The following is a 22,286-nucleotide window of genomic DNA, read 5'->3' on the forward strand; positions in this document are numbered from 1 at the left end:
ACTTATAAAAGCCCACAAGCATCACCTTGGAGGAGGTAATTGAACGTAATTCTTTCTGAAAACATAGAGCTTTGTCTATTTGTCAAGTTTTCTGACTTAGGCATCAGAGAGGTTTCAGGCACACACCCGCCGGCTAGCTCACGTTTGTGTTTTCAGGTGACAAAGCGACGTCGTACGGAGGAGCGTGGACTTGGTCAACAGGATTATACGAGGAGAATTATTTCCTCCCTGTACAATTGGCGCCGTCTGTGGGAAGAACAGACAAGAACAAAAACCTCTTGACTAAGCTTCTCATTTTCTCATTCAATGGCACACATTGAAGACTTGCCGCAGTCCGCCGTCGACGGACTAACTCCAGAAGGGGGCGCAAGGCGTGAAGGATTACCTGCTGTCCCTCCCATGGCGGACTTGGAGCCCCAACAACATAATTCCAGGAGGAGTGGCAGGGGAAGGCGGAACAGCAGCCCTCGTCACTCTCAAAGTCCTGACAGGCAAAGGAGGAGGATTGATCCACAAGCCCTGGAAGATCGCGTGAAGGAACAAGATGAACTAATTCGAAAGATGGCGGCGGACATGGAGGCTTTGAAACGCCAGATGAAGACTAAAGATGTGGCGATAGGAGAGGGGCGCAAGCACAAGACGCCCCCTCGCCACTCAAAGAATCGTAGTAGGAATACTATACCCTCCCAAGGAGAGAGCAGAAGCCTCAGGACAGGCGACACTCACTCCTTATCTTCAAGGACTCGTCACTCCAGGTCTGAGAGGACGAGATCCGAAAGATCATACACTGAAGGAAGCACGTATTGGCCTTCACATTCACACCAAACCAGATCTAGACAAACGGAGCTGCCCAGGTCATCCGACTTACGAACCGTGCTCGAAGAAAAAGCACGATGCAAGGAGGATGCCAGGGCAAGGGATCCACACCGAGTTTCGGCCTTACAACGGTTGGCTCCTCGGACGCATAGAAGCGTCGAGGTTGGAATGCCAATACCGCGACCGGCCTACGAACCAACGGACAAGGCATTGGCAAGACTACAGACTTCGCCGTTTGTCCCAGCGATCGAAAACGCGCCCCTGCCATCAGGCTTCCTTCAGCCGAAATTCAATACATATGAAGGGAAGACGGACCCATATTCACACCTAAGCCACTTTCGCCAAGTCATGGCTGTGTACAGGCGAAACGAGGCCTTAATGTGCATACTCTTCCCGTCAAGTCTGGGCGACCTAGGCTTGACTTGGTTCGAAAAGCTCCCAGAGGGCAGCATAGCCTCCTGGGCCCAATTGGCAGAAGCGTTCGTAACGAGGTTTCGGACAAATACTAAAACACCGGTGGAGATAGACCAGTTACTCTCCATCGACATGGGTGAAAAAGAGACCCTCAGATCTTACAACAGTCGCTACTGGGAGACATTCAACCAGATTGGAGACTGCCCCACCAATCTAGCTATTGCGCAATATAAAAGAGGCCTACCCGTAGGGAACAGACTAAGGGATTCGATTACCATGACGCCACCCCTCACCATGGAGGCCCTGATGGAGAGAGTGCATCAGCACATCAGGGTAGAAGAGGATGGCGCACGTACAAAAGCAAAATCTAGTGCAACCGTAGTACCAGAAAAGAAGACCTCAGCAAAGGTCAATACAGTAGATCGGCAGAATAAAAACGGACGTGGCCGACGAGATAACGGAGAAGACCCAGACAAAAGATGGTTGAGAATTCGCACTGCCATAACAACGGTGTTCAAAAAACCAATATATCGGATTCTGAGCGAAATAAAAGACGAGCCATTTGTCAAGTGGCCAGCCAAGCTAGGGGAAGCTCAGAAGAATTACGACGACAGATCACGGTGCACCTTCCACAAAGAAAAGGGGCACCGAACTGAGAATTGCACGCCACTGCGACAGCACTTGGAAGAGTTGGTGGCAGCAGGCCACTTGGACAAATACATTGAAGGAGGAGTGCAACCTGCCCCCCAAGATCATAATGACCATCCCAACAGAATGCCAATTGATGCACCACCTCAAGGCATTATCAATGTAATTCATGGAGTTTTTGAACCTGAGCGCGTATGCGAGCTCAGAGGTTCAATCAAGAAGGCTGAGCACTTTAGGGAAGTATTAAGTGCCCAACCTGCCATCAAGAAGGGGAGGACAGAGGCAACAAACGTCATGTCCTTTTCGGATAAGGACTTGGAACGAATTTACTGCCCCCATAATGATGCCCTGGTTGTCACTCTCCGAGTCAAGGATTTTGACGTCAAGCGGATTCTGATTGACCAGGGTAGTTCATGTGAGATCATGTATTACGACACGTTCAAGCAACTAAAGCTGCAAGACAAAGACTTGGCGCCTGCAGTTTCTCCCCTGATCGGATTCAACTCCATGCCAGAGTGGCCTGTCGGCAAAATAATCCTTCCGGTCAGAGCAGGAAGTGTAACAAAACAAGTGGAGTTCTGGGTATTGAAGGTCCCCTCCACATACAATATCATCTTGGGCCGAACGTGGCTGCACGCCATGCGTTCGGTAGCGTCATCATACCATCAGGTAATGCGGTTCCCCAATGACACCGGCATAATTGAAGAGGTCTATGGCGATCAGATCATGTCAAAACAATGCTTCGCCACAGCGAATGGAAGCCGAGCTGCCAAAGGATACGTTCATTCGGTGGAAGAGCCAGAGAGTAATGAACTATTCACGGACGTCGGCAAAGAGGCTGATCAGAAAGCGGTGGAGGACTTGGTGGAGGTAAAAATAGATGGGAAGAACCCAGATAAGTTCTTCTTGCTTGGCTCATCGTTGTCCAGCACTGAGAGATTAGAGGTCTTGGAATTCTTGACCTCTAATATCGAAGTGTTTGCCTGGACGCCCTACGACATGCCAGGTATTGATCCAAACTTCATCAGTCACCAACTCAATGTCCACCCATCCGCCAGTCCAGTCATCCAATGCACGCGCAGATCGGCACTCCACCACGCCGAAATAGTGGCAGAAGAGGTAGGCAACCTGCTGGAGGCAGGAGCGATAAGGGAAGTGCACTACCTAAGATGGATCTCCAACACCGTCGTAGTGGCAAAAAAGAATGGTAAATGGCGTGTCTGCGTCGACTACAAAACAGTCAACAAGGCATGCCCAAAAGATAGCTTTCCTCTACCAAGGATAGATCAACTGGTGGACCTAACGGCAGGACATAACCGACTTAGCTTTCTGGATGCATACAGAGGCTACCACCAGATCGCCATGCATGAACCAGACCAGGAGGTCACATCCTTCACAACTCCAAGGGGGTTATATTGCTACAAGGTCATGCCGTTTGGCCTAAAGAACGCAGGGGCGACATTCCAAAGGATGGTCACTAAGATGTTTGAACCATTGTTAGGCAGAACAATGGAGGCTTACATCGACGATATGGTGGTCAAAAGCAAGGATAAGAATGACCATCTTAAAGATCTAGGCGAGATGTTCCAGATCCTGAAGAAACACAAGTTGCGCCTCAATGCGTCCAAATGCGCATTCGGAGTTGGATCTGGCAAATTCTTGGGCTTCCTGGTGACCAACCGAGGTATAGAAGCAGACCCCTCTCAGATTAAAGCAATCCAGGAGTTGGAGAGACCAAACTCAGTCAAAGAAGTGCAACATCTCACTGGCATGGCGGCTGCACTCAACCGGTTCATAAGCAGGTCATCAGACAGACTACGACCATTCTTTCAAGCTTTAAAGGCCAAGTTTGAATGGGATGAGGAATGCGACCGAGCTCTGGAAAGCTTGAAGGAGTACATGTCTTCCCCACCACTACTCGTTACTCCAGTACCTGGTGAAGAACTCTTTTTGTACCTGGCAGTCTCTCAGCACGCAGTCAGCGCAGTGTTGGTTCGTGCAGAAGGAATACAACACTTGCCCATCTTTTATGTCAGCAAAACATTGTTGGGAGCCGAAACGAGGTACTTACCCTTGGAGAAACTAGCATTAGCATTAATGATGGCATCCAGAAAATTGGCGCATTACTTTCACGCCCACACCATAGTCGTCCTCACAGCCTTTCCATTAAAAGCTCTGTTTGAAAGGGCGAACTTTAGTGGGCGAATTTTGAAGTGGGCAGTAGAGTTGGGACAATTCGACATCAAATTCCAACCTAAAACCGCAATAAAAGCCCAATCCTTGGCAGACTTCGTCGCAGAATTTACTCTTGGAAGTCATCATATTTGCCCAGTCGACCTAACTGACACAACCGAACTAGGGACGGAAGTTGACGCCGGAATAGCGCAACCCCTAGTAGAAGGTAGTCAATCAAGCACCAAGGCAAACCACACTAAGGACAACAAGGAAGAGACAAACAAAGGCTCACCAACAGTTCAAACAGAGGACGAAGGACAGATAGCCAACATGGACCTTGAAGAAAACACCATTCTAGACCTCACGGCATCATCTGATCCTTCCACTTGCTGGAAATTATTCGTTGGAGAGATGTGGAAGCTCTTTGTGGACGGAGCATCCAACCGACATGGCGCAGGGCTTGGCATAGTCCTCATCTCACCAGACGGCCTGGTTGTGGAGCAAGCAATCAACCTTGGCTTCCCAGCCTCCAACAATGAAGCAGAGTATGAGGCACTTCTCGCAGGACTCAAGTCAGCTCACTTCATGAAAGCAACCGAACTAATGGTATACAGTGACTCTCTGCTGGTGGTAAACCAAATTTCTGGCGAATACGAAGCAAAGGACGACAGAATGGCCAAGTACCAAGAGTTAGTCAGAACAGAAATCAAGAAGTTTGATGTGGTAAGGATAGAACAAATTGGCAGGGAGGAAAACAGCCGAGCGGACGAGCTAGCAGGCCTTGCCTCACTGGAAGATATATCAATCCCTCATCCATTACTCATCGACTTCTTACCAAGACCAAGCATAGAAGACCCCGAAGCAGAAGAAGTATGTTGCACAGAATTAGGCCCTTCTTGGATGGATCCCATCATCCTATTCCTAAAAGACGGCATCCTACCAGAAGAGAAAAAAGAAGCCAACAGAATAAGGGCAAAGTCACAGCGATTTTGGCTATCTCCATCTTTGGCATTATACAAGAAGTCGTTCTCTGGGCCTTACCTCAAGTGCGTTCATCCCAGCAAAGTAGAAGCATTCCTGTTTGAAATACACGAAGGGGTGTGTGGAAGTCATCAAGGGGGAAGGTCGCTCGCTTACAGGGCTATTTCGCAAGGATATTGGTGGCCATATATGCAAGCAGACTCAGAGAAATATGTGAAGAAGTGTGAAAAATGCCAGAAATTCGCACACCAAATACATCAACCAGCAAGAGAACTCCTACCCTTAACTAGCCCATGGCCTTTCGCAATGTGGGGCTTGGACATAGTAGGACCACTTCCAATAGCGCCCGGGGGCAGAAAATTCTTTCTCGCAGCAACAGACTACTTCACAAAGTGGGTGGAAGCAGAAGCATTGGCATCAATCAAAGAAAAAGACGTGAAGAAGTTTGTTTGGCAGAATATCATCACTCGGTTCGGTATACCAAAAGCACTGATCTCAGACAATGGAACTCAGTTCGACGGCAGAATCTTTAGAAGCTTTTGTGAAGAATACAAGATAGAATTCTACAATTCTACACCGGCATATCCTCAAGCAAATGGGCAAGCTGAAGCATCAAATAAAGTCGTCTTGGATGGACTAAAGAAAAGGCTAGAGAAAGCAAAAGGCAAGTGGGCAGATGAACTTCCTCACGTCTTATGGGCTTACCGCACCACGCCTCGGCGATCAACTGGAGAAACACCATTCTCCTTGGCCTATGGAATGGAAGCAGTAATCCCACTAGAAGTTGGCCTCCCCACAATTCGAAGCGAAAATTTTGATCCAGACTTAAATGGAGAAGCCATAGCCTTAGAACTCAACCTTGCAGAAGAAAGAAGAGAAAGAGCGCTAGTCCACATCGCCTCATACCAACGAGAGTTAATCAGAAAATACAGCAAAAAGGTGCATCCAAGACAATTCAAGATTGGGGATTGGGTACTACGCAAAGTAATGGGAAACACCTTGATCCCAGGAGATGGCAAGTTAGGCCCAAATTGGGAAGGTCCTTATAAGGTGGTTGGGTTAGCAGGCAAAGGGGCATACCACCTAGAAGACAAGGATGGCAAGGCAATCCCTAGGCCATGGAATACGGCCAATCTCAAGTTATTTTACTTTTAGCTCTTCTTTTTTCAAACATATGTAATTTTCTCTTCCTTCAATAAAATGAGAAATTCTTTTTAGCACAAGTTGTTCCTTGTATAAGTTAGCTTTAGTAAAGATTAGGCGCATTGCAAGCATTTTTTCATTCTAAGTTAGCCGGAAAAACTAACTCAGAGGTTGGCTGGAATAAACCAACACCCTTCCTAAGCCCAAGATAAGGATCCAGGCTGCAGGACATTTGGTCGGAATAACCAAATACTATAAGTTAGCTGGAAAAACTAACTTCGATGGTTGGCTGGAATAAACCAACTCTTGTTACTCTTCAGCCGAAGTAAGTGTATGGCTGAAGAGCGGTTGGCTGGAACAAACCAACTCTTGTTACTCTTCAGCCGAAAGAAGTGCAAGGCTGAAGAGTGGTTGGCTGGAATAAACCAACTCTTGTTACTCTTCAGCCGAAGTAAGTGCATGGCTGAAGAGCGGTTGGCTGGAATAAACCAACTCTTGTTACTCTTCAGCCGAAGTAAGTACAAGGCTGAAGAGTGGTTGGCTGGAATAAACCAACTCTTGTTACTCTTCAGCCGAAGTAAGGGTACGGCTGAAGAGTGGTTGGCTGGAATAAACCAACTCTTGTTACTCTTCAGCCGAAGTAAGTGCATGGCTGAAAAGTGGTTGGCTGGAATAAAACAACTCTTGTTACTCTTCAGCCGAAGTAAGTGCAAGGCTGAAGAGTGGTTGGCTGGAATAAACCAACTCTTGTTACTCTTCAGCCGAAGTAAGTGTATGGCTGAAGAGCGGTTGGCTGGAACAAACCAACTCTTGTTACTCTTCAGCCGAAGTAAGTGCAAGGCTGAAGAGTGGTTGGCTGGAATAAACCAACTCTTGTTACTCTTCAGCCGAAGTAAGTGCATGGCTGAAGAGCGGTTGGCTGGAATAAAACAACTCTTGTTACTCTTCAGCCGAAGTAAGTGTATGGCTGAAGAGCGGTTGGCTGGAACAAACCAACTCTTGTTACTCTTCAGCCGAAGTAAGTGCAAGGCTGAAGAGTGGTTGGCTGGAATAAACCAACTCTTGTTACTCTTTAGCCAAAGTAAGTGCATGGCTGAAGAGCGGTTGGCTGGAATAAACCAACTCTTGTTACTCTTCAGCCGAAGTAAGTGCATGGCTGAAGAGCGGTTGGCTGGAATAAACCAACTCTTGTTACTCTCCAGCCGAAGTAAGTGCATGGCTGAAGAGTGGTTGGCTGGAATAAACCAACTCTTGTTACTCTTCAGCCGAAGTAAGTGCAAGGCTGAAGAGTGGTTGGCTGGAATAAACCAACACTTTGTACTCCTTAGCCGAAGTAAGTATATCGGCTAAGGAGTGGTTGGCTGGTAAGCATAGTTTAAAAAGCCAAAACCGAAATAACAGTTGGAGTAATAGAAGACATTACAAAGTGCAGACATACAAATCCAAACCGGAGTAAGAGTTGCGTAAAATTTTCATTCAAAACAAAAGTCAATACAAAGGGGCATAGTTCGGTTACAAAGAAAAAAAAGTACAAAATCAGGAAAAAAGTTCTTCAATATCAGCATCAAAACCTGCGTCACCACCAACTTGAAGACCGGCTTCTGGAGGGAGCTCATTCACAACGGGGAGAGTCACTTCGGCTGGAACCACGGTCTCACTGGGAAGATCAACAGTTAGGTCTTCAACAGTGGGCACCGACCGAACTGGCTGGTCCACATTATCGACCGGAGTATCTTCAGAAGAGGAGTCATCGGAACCTGAGTCTTCCAGAAACTCTTGCTGCAGGGTATCGGCATACTCCGCAAGGGACTTCGGTATGAAGTAGTCTGGAGGGTTGTAGACCTCGGTCTGTTGGTCATGACCGAGCTGCTCAACAGCCGCCCTCCAGCCACATTTGAAGAACAACTCCTTGGCAGCATCACATTGTTTCACATAGGCTTCCTCCGCCTTCTTGTAGCCCTGCTTGTAACCCTCATTTTCGGCTACCTTCGCACTCTTTTTTAGTTGGCTTATTTTGGTATCCTTTCTCTTTTCTAGCTTTAGCAGCTCACGCAGATATTTGTCTTTCATTACAATGGCCGCTTTTTGCCTCTCCGCTTCAGCTGAACTAACCAGATCGGCAAGTCGACCGTTCTCTGCTTGAAGCTCGGTCAGTTTCCTTTCGGCCTCCGCTAGTTCGGCCGCCTTGGCCTCAGCTTCCGCCATTGCTTGCCTTGTAGTTTTTCTTAGTTCTTGGACTTTCTTGTATGTAATATTGTTCTTTTGCAAGGCCTGGCAAAACAAAGATTTCTTTTCAGCAGAAGTAAAAGTTGGAAAAATTTAGACAGAAAAAAACAGACAGAGCTACTTACCAAGATCATGGACTTGGAAGCAGACCGAATTGACTTCATTTCGGTGTTCAGTTGCTTCAAGTGGTGCTCCATGTCCTTGGGGAGGCACACACTTTTGGCCAGGTTAAAGGCCAATTGGTGGTCTTTTTCAGCCACGACCGAGTCAGTAGCTTTGATGTCTCGGTCGTTGAAAGTCAGCGGCGGAGCCCACTTTGGAGATTCAGCTCGGTCAGTTTGCTCCGGTTGGGGGGAAGGTTGAGGACTTCGGGGGATGGCTTCGACCTCATCAACAAGTGGCTGTTCGGTCGATGTAGATCGGGCGTGTTTGGAGGGGCGAGATGAAGAAGGCCGTTGAGAGGGGAGGGCCACAATGGCAGGCTGCTCCTCAATCGTCGCTGGTACTTCGGCTCTAGTTGTCGAGGTCAGAAGGGCCCTAACTCTGCTTCTCTTTGCCATCTCTTCTTCAGCAGTTAATGGGACAAGTCGTATTTCTGGCAAGGTTGGGTCCGGTTCTGGTGCTTCCTCAAGTAGGAAATCGGTTACTCTTGCTTTTCGGCGACCGCTATATCGGTAGGTCGGTTCAAAATTTAGAAGCTTGGCCCAACCTCGTTCTTTAATCCGTAGTGCGGCTCGCAAAACCGCAAGGTTGGGATAGCTATACAGGGAACGGAGGTGGGCGAAATCTGCAAAAAAAAGAGAAGTGTTAGTTCGGTCAATAGACTAAAAAAACCGAGATAACATACAAGGAACAAGACCGAAGTTAAATTACCAAGCTCGCCCATTTTCCAATTTATAGGTTGGCTAGGAATTTGAGCTTGAAAATCCTCAAAGTTCCCAGAGACCCAGAAGAAATCATCGTCATTAAGATCTTTGTCCGGTGTGTGTTTAACTATCTTCTCTCGGCGGCGGCGGATCCTAAGGTAATAGACCCACCCAGCATCTTTCGAGCCGATGGAATATTGATGGAATATTTCGGCAAGGCCAAGGTTTAAACCGGTTTGGTGGTTTAGTGCGGCTATTCCCATAATAATACGGTACGTATTGGTGGACAGTTGGGTGGGGCATAACCTAGTCTGCCTAAGGAACTCACAGATCAATGGTTGGACAGGAAACCGTAGTCCGGTTTCTATTATGGATTGCAGAGTAAAGGGGACGAAGCCTTCATTATCCCAGGGTGTGATGTCTTTTTCGGCCAAAACCAACTGAACGTCGTCAGGTATTTGGTAATCTTTCCTGAATTCGGCTAGGCCGCCCGGGGTCTCAACTAGATACCTATACTTACCTATCTGATGTATAATTTACTTATAACTTATATCGGTGCAAAAATCGTGCTCAGTAGCTCGGTTGAGCACACGCAGGAGTGCCTGGGTAACCTAAGTCTGCAAAGTAAAAAACAGAGGGGGTTAAAGCACTGATCAATAGACCGTGCTACAATTTAAAAGCAAGGTATAAAAGCCCTACTTCGGCCTCAAATTAACTGGTTCTATCTCGGTTCATCAAAAGGTTTGGCAGCTCGGTTTTGAGCAGTTTGCTCTGTAAACCGGTTTAACGTCTAGGGGCAGCTTTCTGAGTTCGGTCTAAAAGACTAAGAGAGCTGGTTTAGCCCCAAGGCCTAAATCGGCTGCAATGTGAATAGAGTTACTTCGGTTAAGCCTCTGGGGGCGGCTTTCTGAGTTCGGTTTAGGAACCAAGAGAGCCGACTTGGCCCCAAAAGCTTAGTTCGGTTGACCACCGAGGTTCCTAGTTTGCTATATTCAAAACTTTGTGATCTTATTTCAGCTAAAGCGAGTTAGACTCTGGTAACCCCTTTGAAACTTTCAAGTTCTAGTTCGGTTATTGACTACATAGATCTATCTATTTGGGGGCAAACAGGATCCTAGTTCGGTTGCTATGTGATTTTGGATCTAAGAGTGGTTTTCTACATAATAGTTCATACACACATGGAGTTCTACTGATTTTTTCATAAAAGTACGAAAGCAAAGCAACAAATGGAGAAAAGTGTTTTCAAAAAAGCATACAAAACAGAAACAGATGATAACACAGGCAAAAGAGCAAGAAGGATACGCTTGCTTACCCGAGTAAGAGAGAAGCTAAGAGATGGAGGCAATGGCAGCAATAGAGGCACGAACACAGCAAGCTCAAAGCTCAAAAGCTCAGGAAACAGAGGAGAAGAGAAAGTGAAGAATGAAAGGTGAAGTGATTCAAGAAAAAGAAGGGTTGTTTTGTGAAAGAAGGGAGAGAAAAAGGCGGCAAAAAGAGGCGGGAATTGTACGAAATTTCTGCAGGGCGGCGTAACAGTTGGCCATAGCTTATCAGAGCCTGCCACGTGTCACTGGAATGGGAAGCGTTACAGACGCTATGATTGAAGAGACGTTTTTTACCGGACAAAACGGAGCCCGAAGTAAAATTTAGCTCGGCTTAAAAGTTCGAGAGTTTTTAGCACGGCTGGAGAGGCTAAAGTATTTTTAGTTCGGCTGGAAAAGCTTAAAACAGGCGCCAGCTTGGCTGGTGGACTGGTAATCCCAATCATGCAATGTAAATGGAATTAAGGGGCAATTGAGAGGGTAATTTTTGGTAAAAATTGGGCCGAGCTATGTGGTGGGCTTCGTGGCCCAAAGCACCAAGGACTTGGTGAAAAGGCCGCAAGGTTATTCCGGCCCAGGAGAGATAAAAGATACTCTGGCCCAAGCTGTTAAAGTTACTCCGGTTCAAGAACGATAGATTTATTCCGAGATGAAGTTACTTCGGCTAAGGAATCGTAAAGCTGCTTCGGTTTGGACAACTTGAGTTAGTACGGTCCCAAGAAAGGTAGTCCGGTCATGATGAATTCAGGGTAGGTCGGTCTGAATGTAGCTACTCAGTAGATCGGTCCAAGCATACCACGGTTCGTGTATGAGAGAACCGAGATATGGTGTAGCATGAAGAAAAACCAAACTACTGTTAGTACGGCCCACTTTGTGGCTTGGCATAGCTAATGTTACTTCGGTCAAATAGTAATTCGGCCATGGAGAAAACCATCCCACTTGGTTTAAGCAGTGGGGGAGGGTGTAAAAGGATAAGCATTATCCTTAGGAGAATGAATCCTAGGAGGACTCTGTATGGAGAAGTACAAGTCCTACTAGGATTGTGCCACGGAAAACTTATAAAAGCCCACAAGCATCACCTTGGAGGAGGTAATTGAACGTAATTCTTTCTGAAAACATAGAGCTTTGTCTATTTGTCAAGTTTTCTGACTTAGGCATCGGAGAGGTTTCCGGCACACACCCGCCGGCTAGCTCACGTTTGTGTTTTCAGGTAACAAAGCGACGTCGTACGGAGGAGCGTGGACTTGGTCAACAGGATTATACGAGGAGAATTATTTCCTCCCTGTACAATAAATATAAATGATTATGATAGCATTAATTTAATGTTTTTCAAAATTAATAGTTGTGAAATAGTTATCTAAACATATATCTGTTTCAATTAAAAAATATTTCTTAGTGATTTTAAAAGAAAAAAAAAATGTAAAGGCCAGTTATAATGTCGAAAACACTGAACAATTGGCTTCCATGAGAAATCAATAATTACCAACTAAGCCAAACATGGATTCATGAGTCGGTCTCTGAATCACTGTTCATTCTTAAATGAAAATACTACTAAACCTTGAAGTACTTACCATTTAAGAGGTTGTAAGATCAAATTCTACAATAGCCACACATTTCAAATTTTAGGGCTATTAGAAGTTTATCCGATCCTTAATTTCAAAGTTTTGAGATTAATTGAGATGCGTATAAACTAGCCTATATAATCAATCGATTAAAAAAAAAAAAAAAAGACTGCTATGTCATTGTAATGAATAATTCTATATAAAATTCATATAAGAAAAACAAAAAAATATTTTCCTTTCAAAATCCAAGTTAAACAATTGTCAAAATCCGGTAAGGACACCGTGTGTGTTTTCAAACCATAAACGCCTTTTCATCATCCAATCGACTATTTTGTACTTCTTCTAGCCGACCTACCTCAATCAGTTTTCTCTTTTTGAGTTGTTATTGGGCCAATGCCAAGTTTTTGGGCCCTGATGAGATCTTTGCATTTTGGGCCTTTCCCTTCACACTTTTGTTATGGGCCACTCCTTCATCATAAATTTTTAAGGAAACTTACTGATAAGTCCCATGTACTAAGTTCAAAACCCAACTAATCCCAAAACAAAATATTTGCACCAATTAGTCCAATACATTTTTAATTGTTATCAAAAAATCCTTTTTTTTTTTTTTTAATTTACAGACACTGTTCACATCTTACTACCGTCGGACTTCCGTCAAACGGTCGCCGGAGACTCGTCGGAATGTTCAACATCGCCGGAGACTCGTCGGAATGTTTAAAACATGTTATGAAACTGTAAAATCTTACAGTTCTAAAAAATGTTATAAAACTGTAAAATTTTACAGTTTTAAACCATGATTCATTCCAGCACCAAAAAAAAAAATTGAAACTGCAAAATTTTACAGTTTTCACCGCCTGCAACTAAAACTCGAAAATTACTTGTTCAGAATTTGAAAATTTTCTCATTACAAATCTGTGTGATATCTGTACAAATCTGAGTCATTACAGATCTGTTTCAATATATTATAGATCTATTTCATCATCAACAACAACAACCATAGATCAACAACTATCCCAAAAAAAATCTATAAATAGAGAGAGAAAGAGAGAGAAATTGACAAAGATATATACACAAATCTGTTCAATCTAAGCACAAATCTGAGGATGAGCGTCTTCTTGTTCTTGTTCTTGTTATTCATCGTCTTCTTGTTCTTGTTCTTGTTCTTGTTCTTCATCGCCTTCTTGTTTGACTTTCGGACTGAGATTAAGGTTAGAGGAGAAGGCGTAAAGAGGGAAGCAAAAAGCAGAGAGAGAGGGGAAAGGACTTTTGAGTGTACTAAAAAAGTTATGGGATTAAATGGTGTCCACATGTTCCACATGGGACCTATGGGTAATTTTCCCAATTTTTAACTTTCCTACAGATATTGGCCCCGTTTGATATAACTGTTAAAATAGCTTATAGATTATAACCTAACAGATTATAAATTATGACTTTAATCAGAAGTTGTTAATCTGTTTGGTGTAGCTGTTAGATTATAGATTTAAGTTACTGAGTAGTGTTTGTTAAATAAGCTGTGAAATAGCTTTTCAATTAATTTTTATTTTTTGTTTATCTACATTTCTCATAAAAAATAATAATAATAATCTATAGTCCATTTGGGTCTTTTTCTATTTTCAAAAAAAATAAAAAATAAAAAAATCTAAGAGTATAACCATAAATTAATATGTTTACAGCAGAAGCTGATAATCAGAAGCAAGAAAGCTTCTCAGAATCAGCTTTTTTGAGTTAAAATAAGCTGTTAGAATCAGAAGGTATTTGAAATAAGTTTAACCAAACAGTCCAAAATAACTTTTTCAAAACTAAAAGCCATAAGTTAGATTTAAAAATCTGAAACAAACACCCCATTGTTGGATGTTTATTTCTCATTCACTATGAAAATTGTATACAATTGTTGGGTTATTTCTTGAGGTAATTATTGGGTTTTGCAAACTTTGTAGTCATGGTAGGATTTGCCCATTTATATAATCTTTCTCATAAATTTTTTATTAATATTCTACGTATTGAAATAAAAAAAAAAAAACTTAATTAATGCATCATGTTCCTCTCCTCTCTTTGACATCAACATCATGAAATTTGATGGAAATGATGGTGGGAAGGAATTATTTGAGAAATTCTTGTGTAATTCACATGCTTATACTTGAATCTTAGTTGGACAAATCCTTTCACTGGTTAAAAGACATTGATGAGAAAAGCGGAAACTTGAAAGGAAATTAGCAAAAAAAATTGTAATGAGAATCTTAAAAAAGTTATTTAATAAAGACTTCGTTTGGTATTGGCTTCTAGACTAAAAAAAACACAAAAAACAAAAGATAAAATAGGCTAAATAAGTCAATAAGATAAAATATCACATTCAAACCATAATTATTTAACTTTTTTTCTCATAGAATTCAAAAAAACCAAACTAAACAAACTTTTAATCCCAAACTAAAATAGTTAAAAATTCAAAAAACCAACTTAAAAAAAAGTTTATTGCGAAACAACAGCAAAATAACTACTCTTAACCGAATATGTATCCAGATACTTTTGATTACATCAATGTTTCTAAAAAGATAAAATTATAAATATATCAAAGGTTTATTTAAAATATAAATTGTCTCATGTGATTTTGAAAATTACATCCCGTTCCTTGAAATTTCTAATTTCATAACAAATTACTCATTTTATTAATAAATTATTAAATCGTATTAATAGTTTTTCTTGATGTTAGAAATTTATTTTAATTAATAATTTAAGAATTTTATTGTTGTATATGAAAGCAGTTATGAATTTTATTTTTTCGATTAATTTTGTTAAATAAATTTTTTTGATAAGAGTATTTGTAATTTTTCAAATCATAAGGAACAATTCGTATTTTAATCAAATATCAAAGAAATATTTTATAGAGATTTTAAAAGAAAAATAATGTATGAGCCCAGTTCTACTGTCGAAACACACTGTAGTATCGCTTGTGAACAATTGGCTTCCACGAGATAGTTACCAAGTAAGCTAGTCAGCATGGATTCAATCATTTTAAAATGAAAATATTATTTAGCATGTTTAGTTTCAGTTTTTTAAATTTAATTTTTTAAAAATTGAGTTTTTATTTTTTGTTTTTCGTATTTTTTTTAATGAATATTTTTAAATTTTTAAGTATTTTTTTACTTGTTTAGATGCGTCTTATTTAGATATATCTAAAAAATAAAATATTTGTGAAAAGATATTTTAAAAAATTAATAAATACTCAAAAATGCAAAAACTATACTGAATTTTTGAATTTTTTTTTTGTATTTTTAGTATTTAGTGAATTTTTTTAAATTTTTTTTATTTTGTAAGTGTATTTATGTTAGGTGTGCCTAAAAAATTAAAAAAAACTGTTTAAAAACAAAAAAATACGAAAAATAAAAAAGTAAAATTTTCTGAAAAATTGAATTCTAAAAACTGAAAAACAAACCAGCGGATTAAGTCTTTGTTGATAAAATAATTGGGATTAATTTAACTTATTAAAGATAAAATATATTAAAAAATTAATAAAATAAAATGTGCCATTTAAACATAATCGTCACTTTTTAGTTTACAAAACTATAAAAAAAGTCAAAAGTTCTAAAATATTTAAAAAATCAAGTTAAAAAAGTCCTTCTAAAAAATGAAGCCTAAACCTAAATCACTGCTCATTTTAAAATCAAAACATTATTAAGCGTTTGTTTGGTAAAATGATTGGGATTAATTTAAAAATATTACATCTAAATTATAATTATTTTACTTTTTCTTTTACAAAACTATAAAAATGTTAAAAGTTCATCTTATACGAAACTTTTTTAACCAAACCAAAATAATCAAAGAAATCAAGTTAAAAAAGTTTTTTCCAAACGAAACCTAAACTTAAATCACTACTCATTTTAAAATGAAAACATTATTTAGCCTTCGTTTGATAAAATAATTGAGATTAATTTAACTTATTAAAAGATAAAATATGTTAAAAAATTAATAAGATAAAATGTTATATCTAAATTATAATTATTTCATTTTTCCTCTAAAAAAATTAAAAGTTCATCTCACATGGAATTGTTTTAAAGAAACTAAAATAATCAAAAAATCAAATTTAAAAAACTTTTCATAAGCAAAGCCTAAACCTCAACGGGTTTGACTAATAAAGAGATAATCAAAGAGTTTTGTACTCAAGAGATTTCATGATTAAGGCCAAGTTTGGGTAGTGTAAAAAAAATTAAAAAGTCAAAAAATTATTCAAAAAGTTAAAAAATTATCACTATTCACCAAAAGTCAAAAATTACGACTGCACAACTCTCAATCCTAATTTTTCCCTACACACTAATTTATTCAATTTTTTAATACACATTTTTTTTTCATAAAAAGTCAAAAAATTAATCCAAATATCTATATTTTTTCTCTCAACTTTTTAGTCTAAAAAAATAAAAAGTACACTTATTTAAGACACCCCAAACAACCCCTAAATTTCAGGAAAGTATAACATCACAAACTTTAGAGCCACAAGGTTTACTGATAAATTAGTTAAGTTGAGGGTAAATTAGTCAAGAAATCTGATTATAAAAAAAAAAAACCTACTTTGTCATTAATTGTAATGAATAATTATATATAAAATTTATGTAAAACAAAAAAAAGAAGGAAATATGTTCATTTCAAAATTCAAGTCAAACAATTGTCAAAATCTGGTAAGGACACGGTATTTTCAAACCATGGACGCTGAAATGCAACCAAACGACTTGGCCAACATGGTGGTAAAGTGGGACATGCACCCCAACGGCTTCAGCAACACCCCTTCACTACCACCACCACCACTCTTTCCTCTTCCGCCGCCGCTCTTCACCGCCACCATCTTCCCTTCCTCCGGCATCGGAGGAATCCGCATCTGCGGCCGGTTCCCCTGCCTCTTCCTTATAGCGCACACATCCATCTCCGGCTCAAACTTCACCGGTCCGAACATAAACATCCGCCGCCGCGACTTCGCCGACATCGCCGTGATAGCCGTGATATTCACCTTCTTCGACCGCCACAAATCCGAGCTCGATCGGTTCCTCCTCACCGATCGGAACTCTCTGCTCGATCCCGAATTGGAAAGCGAGTAGTCTAAATTCCGATACTCGTTGGCTTCGCGGCCATCAGAGGGATCAATGATCTCGCCGGAGAAGAAGGAGACGCTGTTGTTGCGGCTCAGATCGGAGCCGAATCCGGTGAAGAACTCAAATAGATCTGGATCAGAGGAGGTGGTTGAATGAGGAGACAGATGGTCCTGTTGGTAGCCTTGAATTGGGAGGTTGCAGAGAGAGAGAACGTCCTCTGCGTCTCCAAAGTCTTGAGAATCGAAGTCTTCAGATTCGGAAGCAGTCATGAGTTTGTTTTCCATTATTGAAGAGAGAAATATGGAGATTGAAAAGGAAGTAAAATCAAGATGAGAAGTGGGCGTGGAAAACCGTAAGGTGGTGGCTGGTTATATATATACACAAGTAGACAAGGTTTTCCGAGTTTTTTTTTTTTTTTTTTTTTTTTTTTTTTTTTTAAATATTCTAAAAAAAATAATAATAATAATTTAGAAAATTGACAGACTTTTCAAATTATTTGGGGAACTACTTTTAAAATCACATTTTGAAAATTCGACTTTGAAATTCAAATTGCATTTTCAATATGCAATTTCACCTTGAAATCCTATGTTGAAAATGTAATTTTAAAAAGTGAAGTCTATGTCATTATCGCATGTTGAAAGTACAATTTTAAAAAGCATGTTACTTTCTCAAATAGTTTGAAAAGTGGATCAATTCTCTAACTTGTTTTTTATTTTTTTATAGAATATTTAAAAAAAAACTCACTGTTTGGAACGATTCTGAAAATCATTTTCTACCATTGAGTTCGCGTATGGTGTTTGGATAGAGTTGTGGAATTAATTTTCCACAACTCTGTAGAAAACTCTGTCAAATAGAGCGCGATTTTCAAATTTTTTTTTCTGAAATCTGGCCTGATCGGTTGACCGGAACAGTGATTTTTTTTTTCTTTTTTTTTTTTGCAATTGTTATGTTAATTTTTATATATTTGAAAAAATATTTTCTGAATTTTTAAAAATTTTTTATGTGCTTTAAAATAATTTTGAGTTATATGTTTAGTTATGAGTTGTAAGTTTTTGTATAAAATATCAAATGTCACATCAAAAATTCTCCACTCAATTCAAAACTCTTTTCAAAACCCTTTTACTAAACAAATTTTCTACACTCAAATCTTAATTCCAAACCTCACAAACTCAAAATACAACTCATACTCTCAAATCATAGTTACAAAGCTCTACCAAACGTTCCATTATATTTTACATATTTTTGTAATAAAAATTACATAATTTTTTTTTTTTTGTAGAATTACGATAATTTGTGATTTAGAATTAAAATTATGTATTTTTGTGATAATGTTTTATATTTTTTATTAAAATATTTTTTAACAAAAAAATGTTTAACATTACTTCAAAAATACGTAATATTATTACAAAATATGTAATTTATACGTAACATATATCACAAAAATAGTTAATAAAAATGCATATAATACACACATTTTGAATGACGTCTACGATAACATTCTTGAGTTTTAGTAATTGTATTCGGATTTTTCAAATTTAGTTTATGAATTTTTAAACTCATCTATTTTAATGATATAATTTTATATTTTGTTTTAACTTTGACAATTTTAACTTACCACACCCTTATCATCCAACCTTATTAATCCTCTCCCAAACCATATATAATAGATCAGGTTGAGTAATTTTGCCTAGGAAATATAGTTACCTAGCTCAAAAAAAGTAAATAATTGAGAAGTCACGAAATGCCATTGGTTTAAAAAAGATTGGATAATTTGTACCTATATATATATATATATATATAAAATTATCAAGGGAGTCAAGAATTTTAATATAATTTTTATAGTTATTAATGACGATGTGTTCAAGTTATTTATATTTTTCTTGAAAGTCATTGCATGTCCTTGTGTTATTATCGATTGAGAACATGATTGCACTTTTCTTATATATCATACATAGCTTTTTTATGATTGATTTCCTTATTTAAAAATGATTATTAAGAAATTAATGAATGCAAATGATGTATTGCACATAATCCAATGATATAAAAAGGTCAAAATAGAAGTGATACATAACAACCCTGTATCTATTTTTCAGTAGTGCTAGAAGTCTTGAATTTGGCTCGAATGTTTTTTTAAAAAAAAAAAAAAAAAGTTTAACATAAAATATTATACATTTCGCACCAACTCATCATATAAAATTATATGAAAGTAACAAAATTTAACCAACAGTTTAATTGATCAGTCAATTTTATCACTTAACCAGTATAACTTAATTGATTGATCAGTTAGACTATTGGTTAAAATTCGTTAATTCCATATAATTTTGTACGATGAGTTAGTACATGATGTCTAGTTTTTTGGCACAACCCTACACATAACCACCTTTAAAAAAAAAAAAAAAAAAAAAACCGATACAGCCTAACAAATAAAATAAAAAAAAATTAAAAAAAAAATTAATCAGTCAATTTTATTACCCAATCAGTCCAACCCAACTCACTTACAAAATGTCTAATTTTTTAGCGCACCCCTATACATAATCACCTCTATAAAGAAAAGAGAGAAACCAAAAAAAAAAAAAAAACTAACTAACACAGCTTTGAAAGAAAAGAAAAAAAAAAAAAGATTTCGAGGCAAATTCGAGCCTCAAATTCGAGGCCTCAATCATTTTTGTCTATTTGTTAGTGAGTACATGACATGCATTTTCATAAATTTAAGATTAAAATGATGTAATAACAATATATTGTAATTATGAATTATAGTAATAGGTATCTGTGGGGACATAATTTTTGAATGACAACACGTGGCCGAGGTGTCACCGAAGTACCAGCCGAGGTGCCACGTGTCTTGGTCATGACGCCGAGGTAATCTCGGTTAGGCCGAGGTTATCTACGAGAATACCGGAATCTCAGATAAGCGGATAAGGGACGAGAGTCCTAGAATGAGAGAAGACTTCAGTTTGGATAAAGATGAGACTCTTAGAGAATTTATCCTAATTCTACTAGGAGCCTAAGATTAGCAGTAATCTTTAGTCCATTAGAGCTAGGCTTCTATTGGGACTAGGATTGTGTTGGCTATAAAAGGGAGGCATCCCCATGGGTCTAAGGTATGCTTTTGATATTCTGTCTAGTGAGTTAAGTGCTATTGGTTATCTTTGAGAGATATTGAGTACTGACTTGATTGTCGGAGTGCCCCCGGGTGGATGAGCCACCGCCGGAGACTCTTCTTTCTGTTGCAGGTCATTCGGGCTTAATCTATTCTGCCGGTGCTCTCCAGTTGGGTACCTGTTTGGCAGTGTGGTCGGAAAACAACACACACAATTTGGCGCCGTCTGTGGGAAAGAAAGGAGAATAGATGGCCAACGACGGACAGAAAGAGAAGGTTGGGGACAACACTCTAACTGAGAGCGGGAAACATATTGACCTTAATGTCGAAGAAGACAACTGCAACGAAGAGACTCGTGATAAGAATCACGGAGGAAAGGACGTCGGCCAGGAGGGCGGCGTGCCAAAGAAATTGGATCGAAACGGGTATTAACGAGGACGACCTCTAGGTATGGAAAGAAAGATGTCTGCGGAGGGACGATGAGGTAAAGGCCATGACGGACAAATTGGTGGACCTGCAAACGGTCGTCAATTTCATGATGTAGAACAACGTCATGCAGTCACCGTTCCTTTTACAAGATACGCCGATTCCAGCGGCCGAGAAAGGTGCCCAGAAAAGGGGGCAGAAAACGGTTCCTGCAGTCCCTCAGCATGGCAAGACCAAGGGACATTCTCACCGGCCTTCGCGGGAGGTCGGCCATGGAGAATCCTAGAAGACACGATCTCGGCCTAGATGATTAGGTCCGAGAAAAGAAGAGCTTAGTCTAAAATGAGCAGATCCCAGATTCCAGAAGGCAAGATCTCGGCCCAGATGATTAAGTTCGAGAAGAGAAAAGCACAGCCTAAGTTAAATACTTTTTTCCACAAAGGAGTAGGTGGAAGCCATGCAGAGGGTTGGAGAATGATGCTTGGGAGTTGGAATTTTCAAGTTCAGATCGATTTAACACTTGTTGAAATTTAAAAAAAATTTATAAGTTGAAGTTAAACTGAGGACGTGTTTAACACTTGTTGAAATTGAAATTTACAAGTTGAAGTTAAACCAAGAACGTGTTTAACACTTGTTGAAATTGAAATTTACAAGTTGAAGTTAAACCGAAAACGTGTTTAACACTTGTTGAAATTGAAATTTACAAGTTGAAGTTAAACCGATGATATGTGTAACACTTGTTGAAATTAAAATTTACAAGTTGAAGTTAAACCGAGGTCATGTTTAACACTTGTTGAAATTTAAATTTATAAGTTGAAGTTAAACCGAGGACGTGTTTAACACTTGTTGAAATTGAAATTTACAAGTTGAAGTTAAACCGAGGACGTGTTTAACACTTGTTGAAATTGAAATTTACAAGTTGAAGTTAAGCCGAAGTCAAGACTGGTTTAACACTTGTTGAAATTTTGAGAAAATTTACAAGTTGAAGTTAAAGCCGAGGTCATGTTATAAGAAGACTGGTTTAACACTTGTTGAAATTTTGAGAAAAATTACAAGTTGAAGTTAAAGTCGAGGTCATGTTGAGTCAAGATTGGTTTAAACACTTGTTGAAATTTTGAGAAAATTTACAAGTTGAGGTTAAGCCAAGGTTACGAGTGAAAAAAGTATCTATGCACGTGTCGAGATTACCATGTTGCCAAGACTTGGAAGATAATGGAAGATAGAAGTCTTAAAAAGTAAAAAAGTGGCGAGTTTTGAGCTAACACTTGTGAAAACATTTGTTACAATGTTTTCAAATGTTAAGCTAAGGCCGAGATAAACAAGACTAGAAGTGGTGTCCGAGGTATTTTACCCCGAAGAGATTACACAGTGAAGGTGTACCTTGAAGACATGCAAATTATTTTAAGTATAGAATGCATTCAGAAAAGGAAAGAAGGCACTTCGGCCTAAACATTGAAGAATGATTGTACAGATTACAAAAGTGGCACGTCGGCCAAATTAAAGCTTACATTGTCTCAAAAGTAAGAAAAGAG

This window comes from Camellia sinensis, chromosome 8, assembly GCF_055761805.1.
Source record: "Camellia sinensis isolate YWXY chromosome 8, ASM5576180v1, whole genome shotgun sequence".
Classification (NCBI taxonomy): Eukaryota; Viridiplantae; Streptophyta; class Magnoliopsida; order Ericales; family Theaceae; genus Camellia; species Camellia sinensis.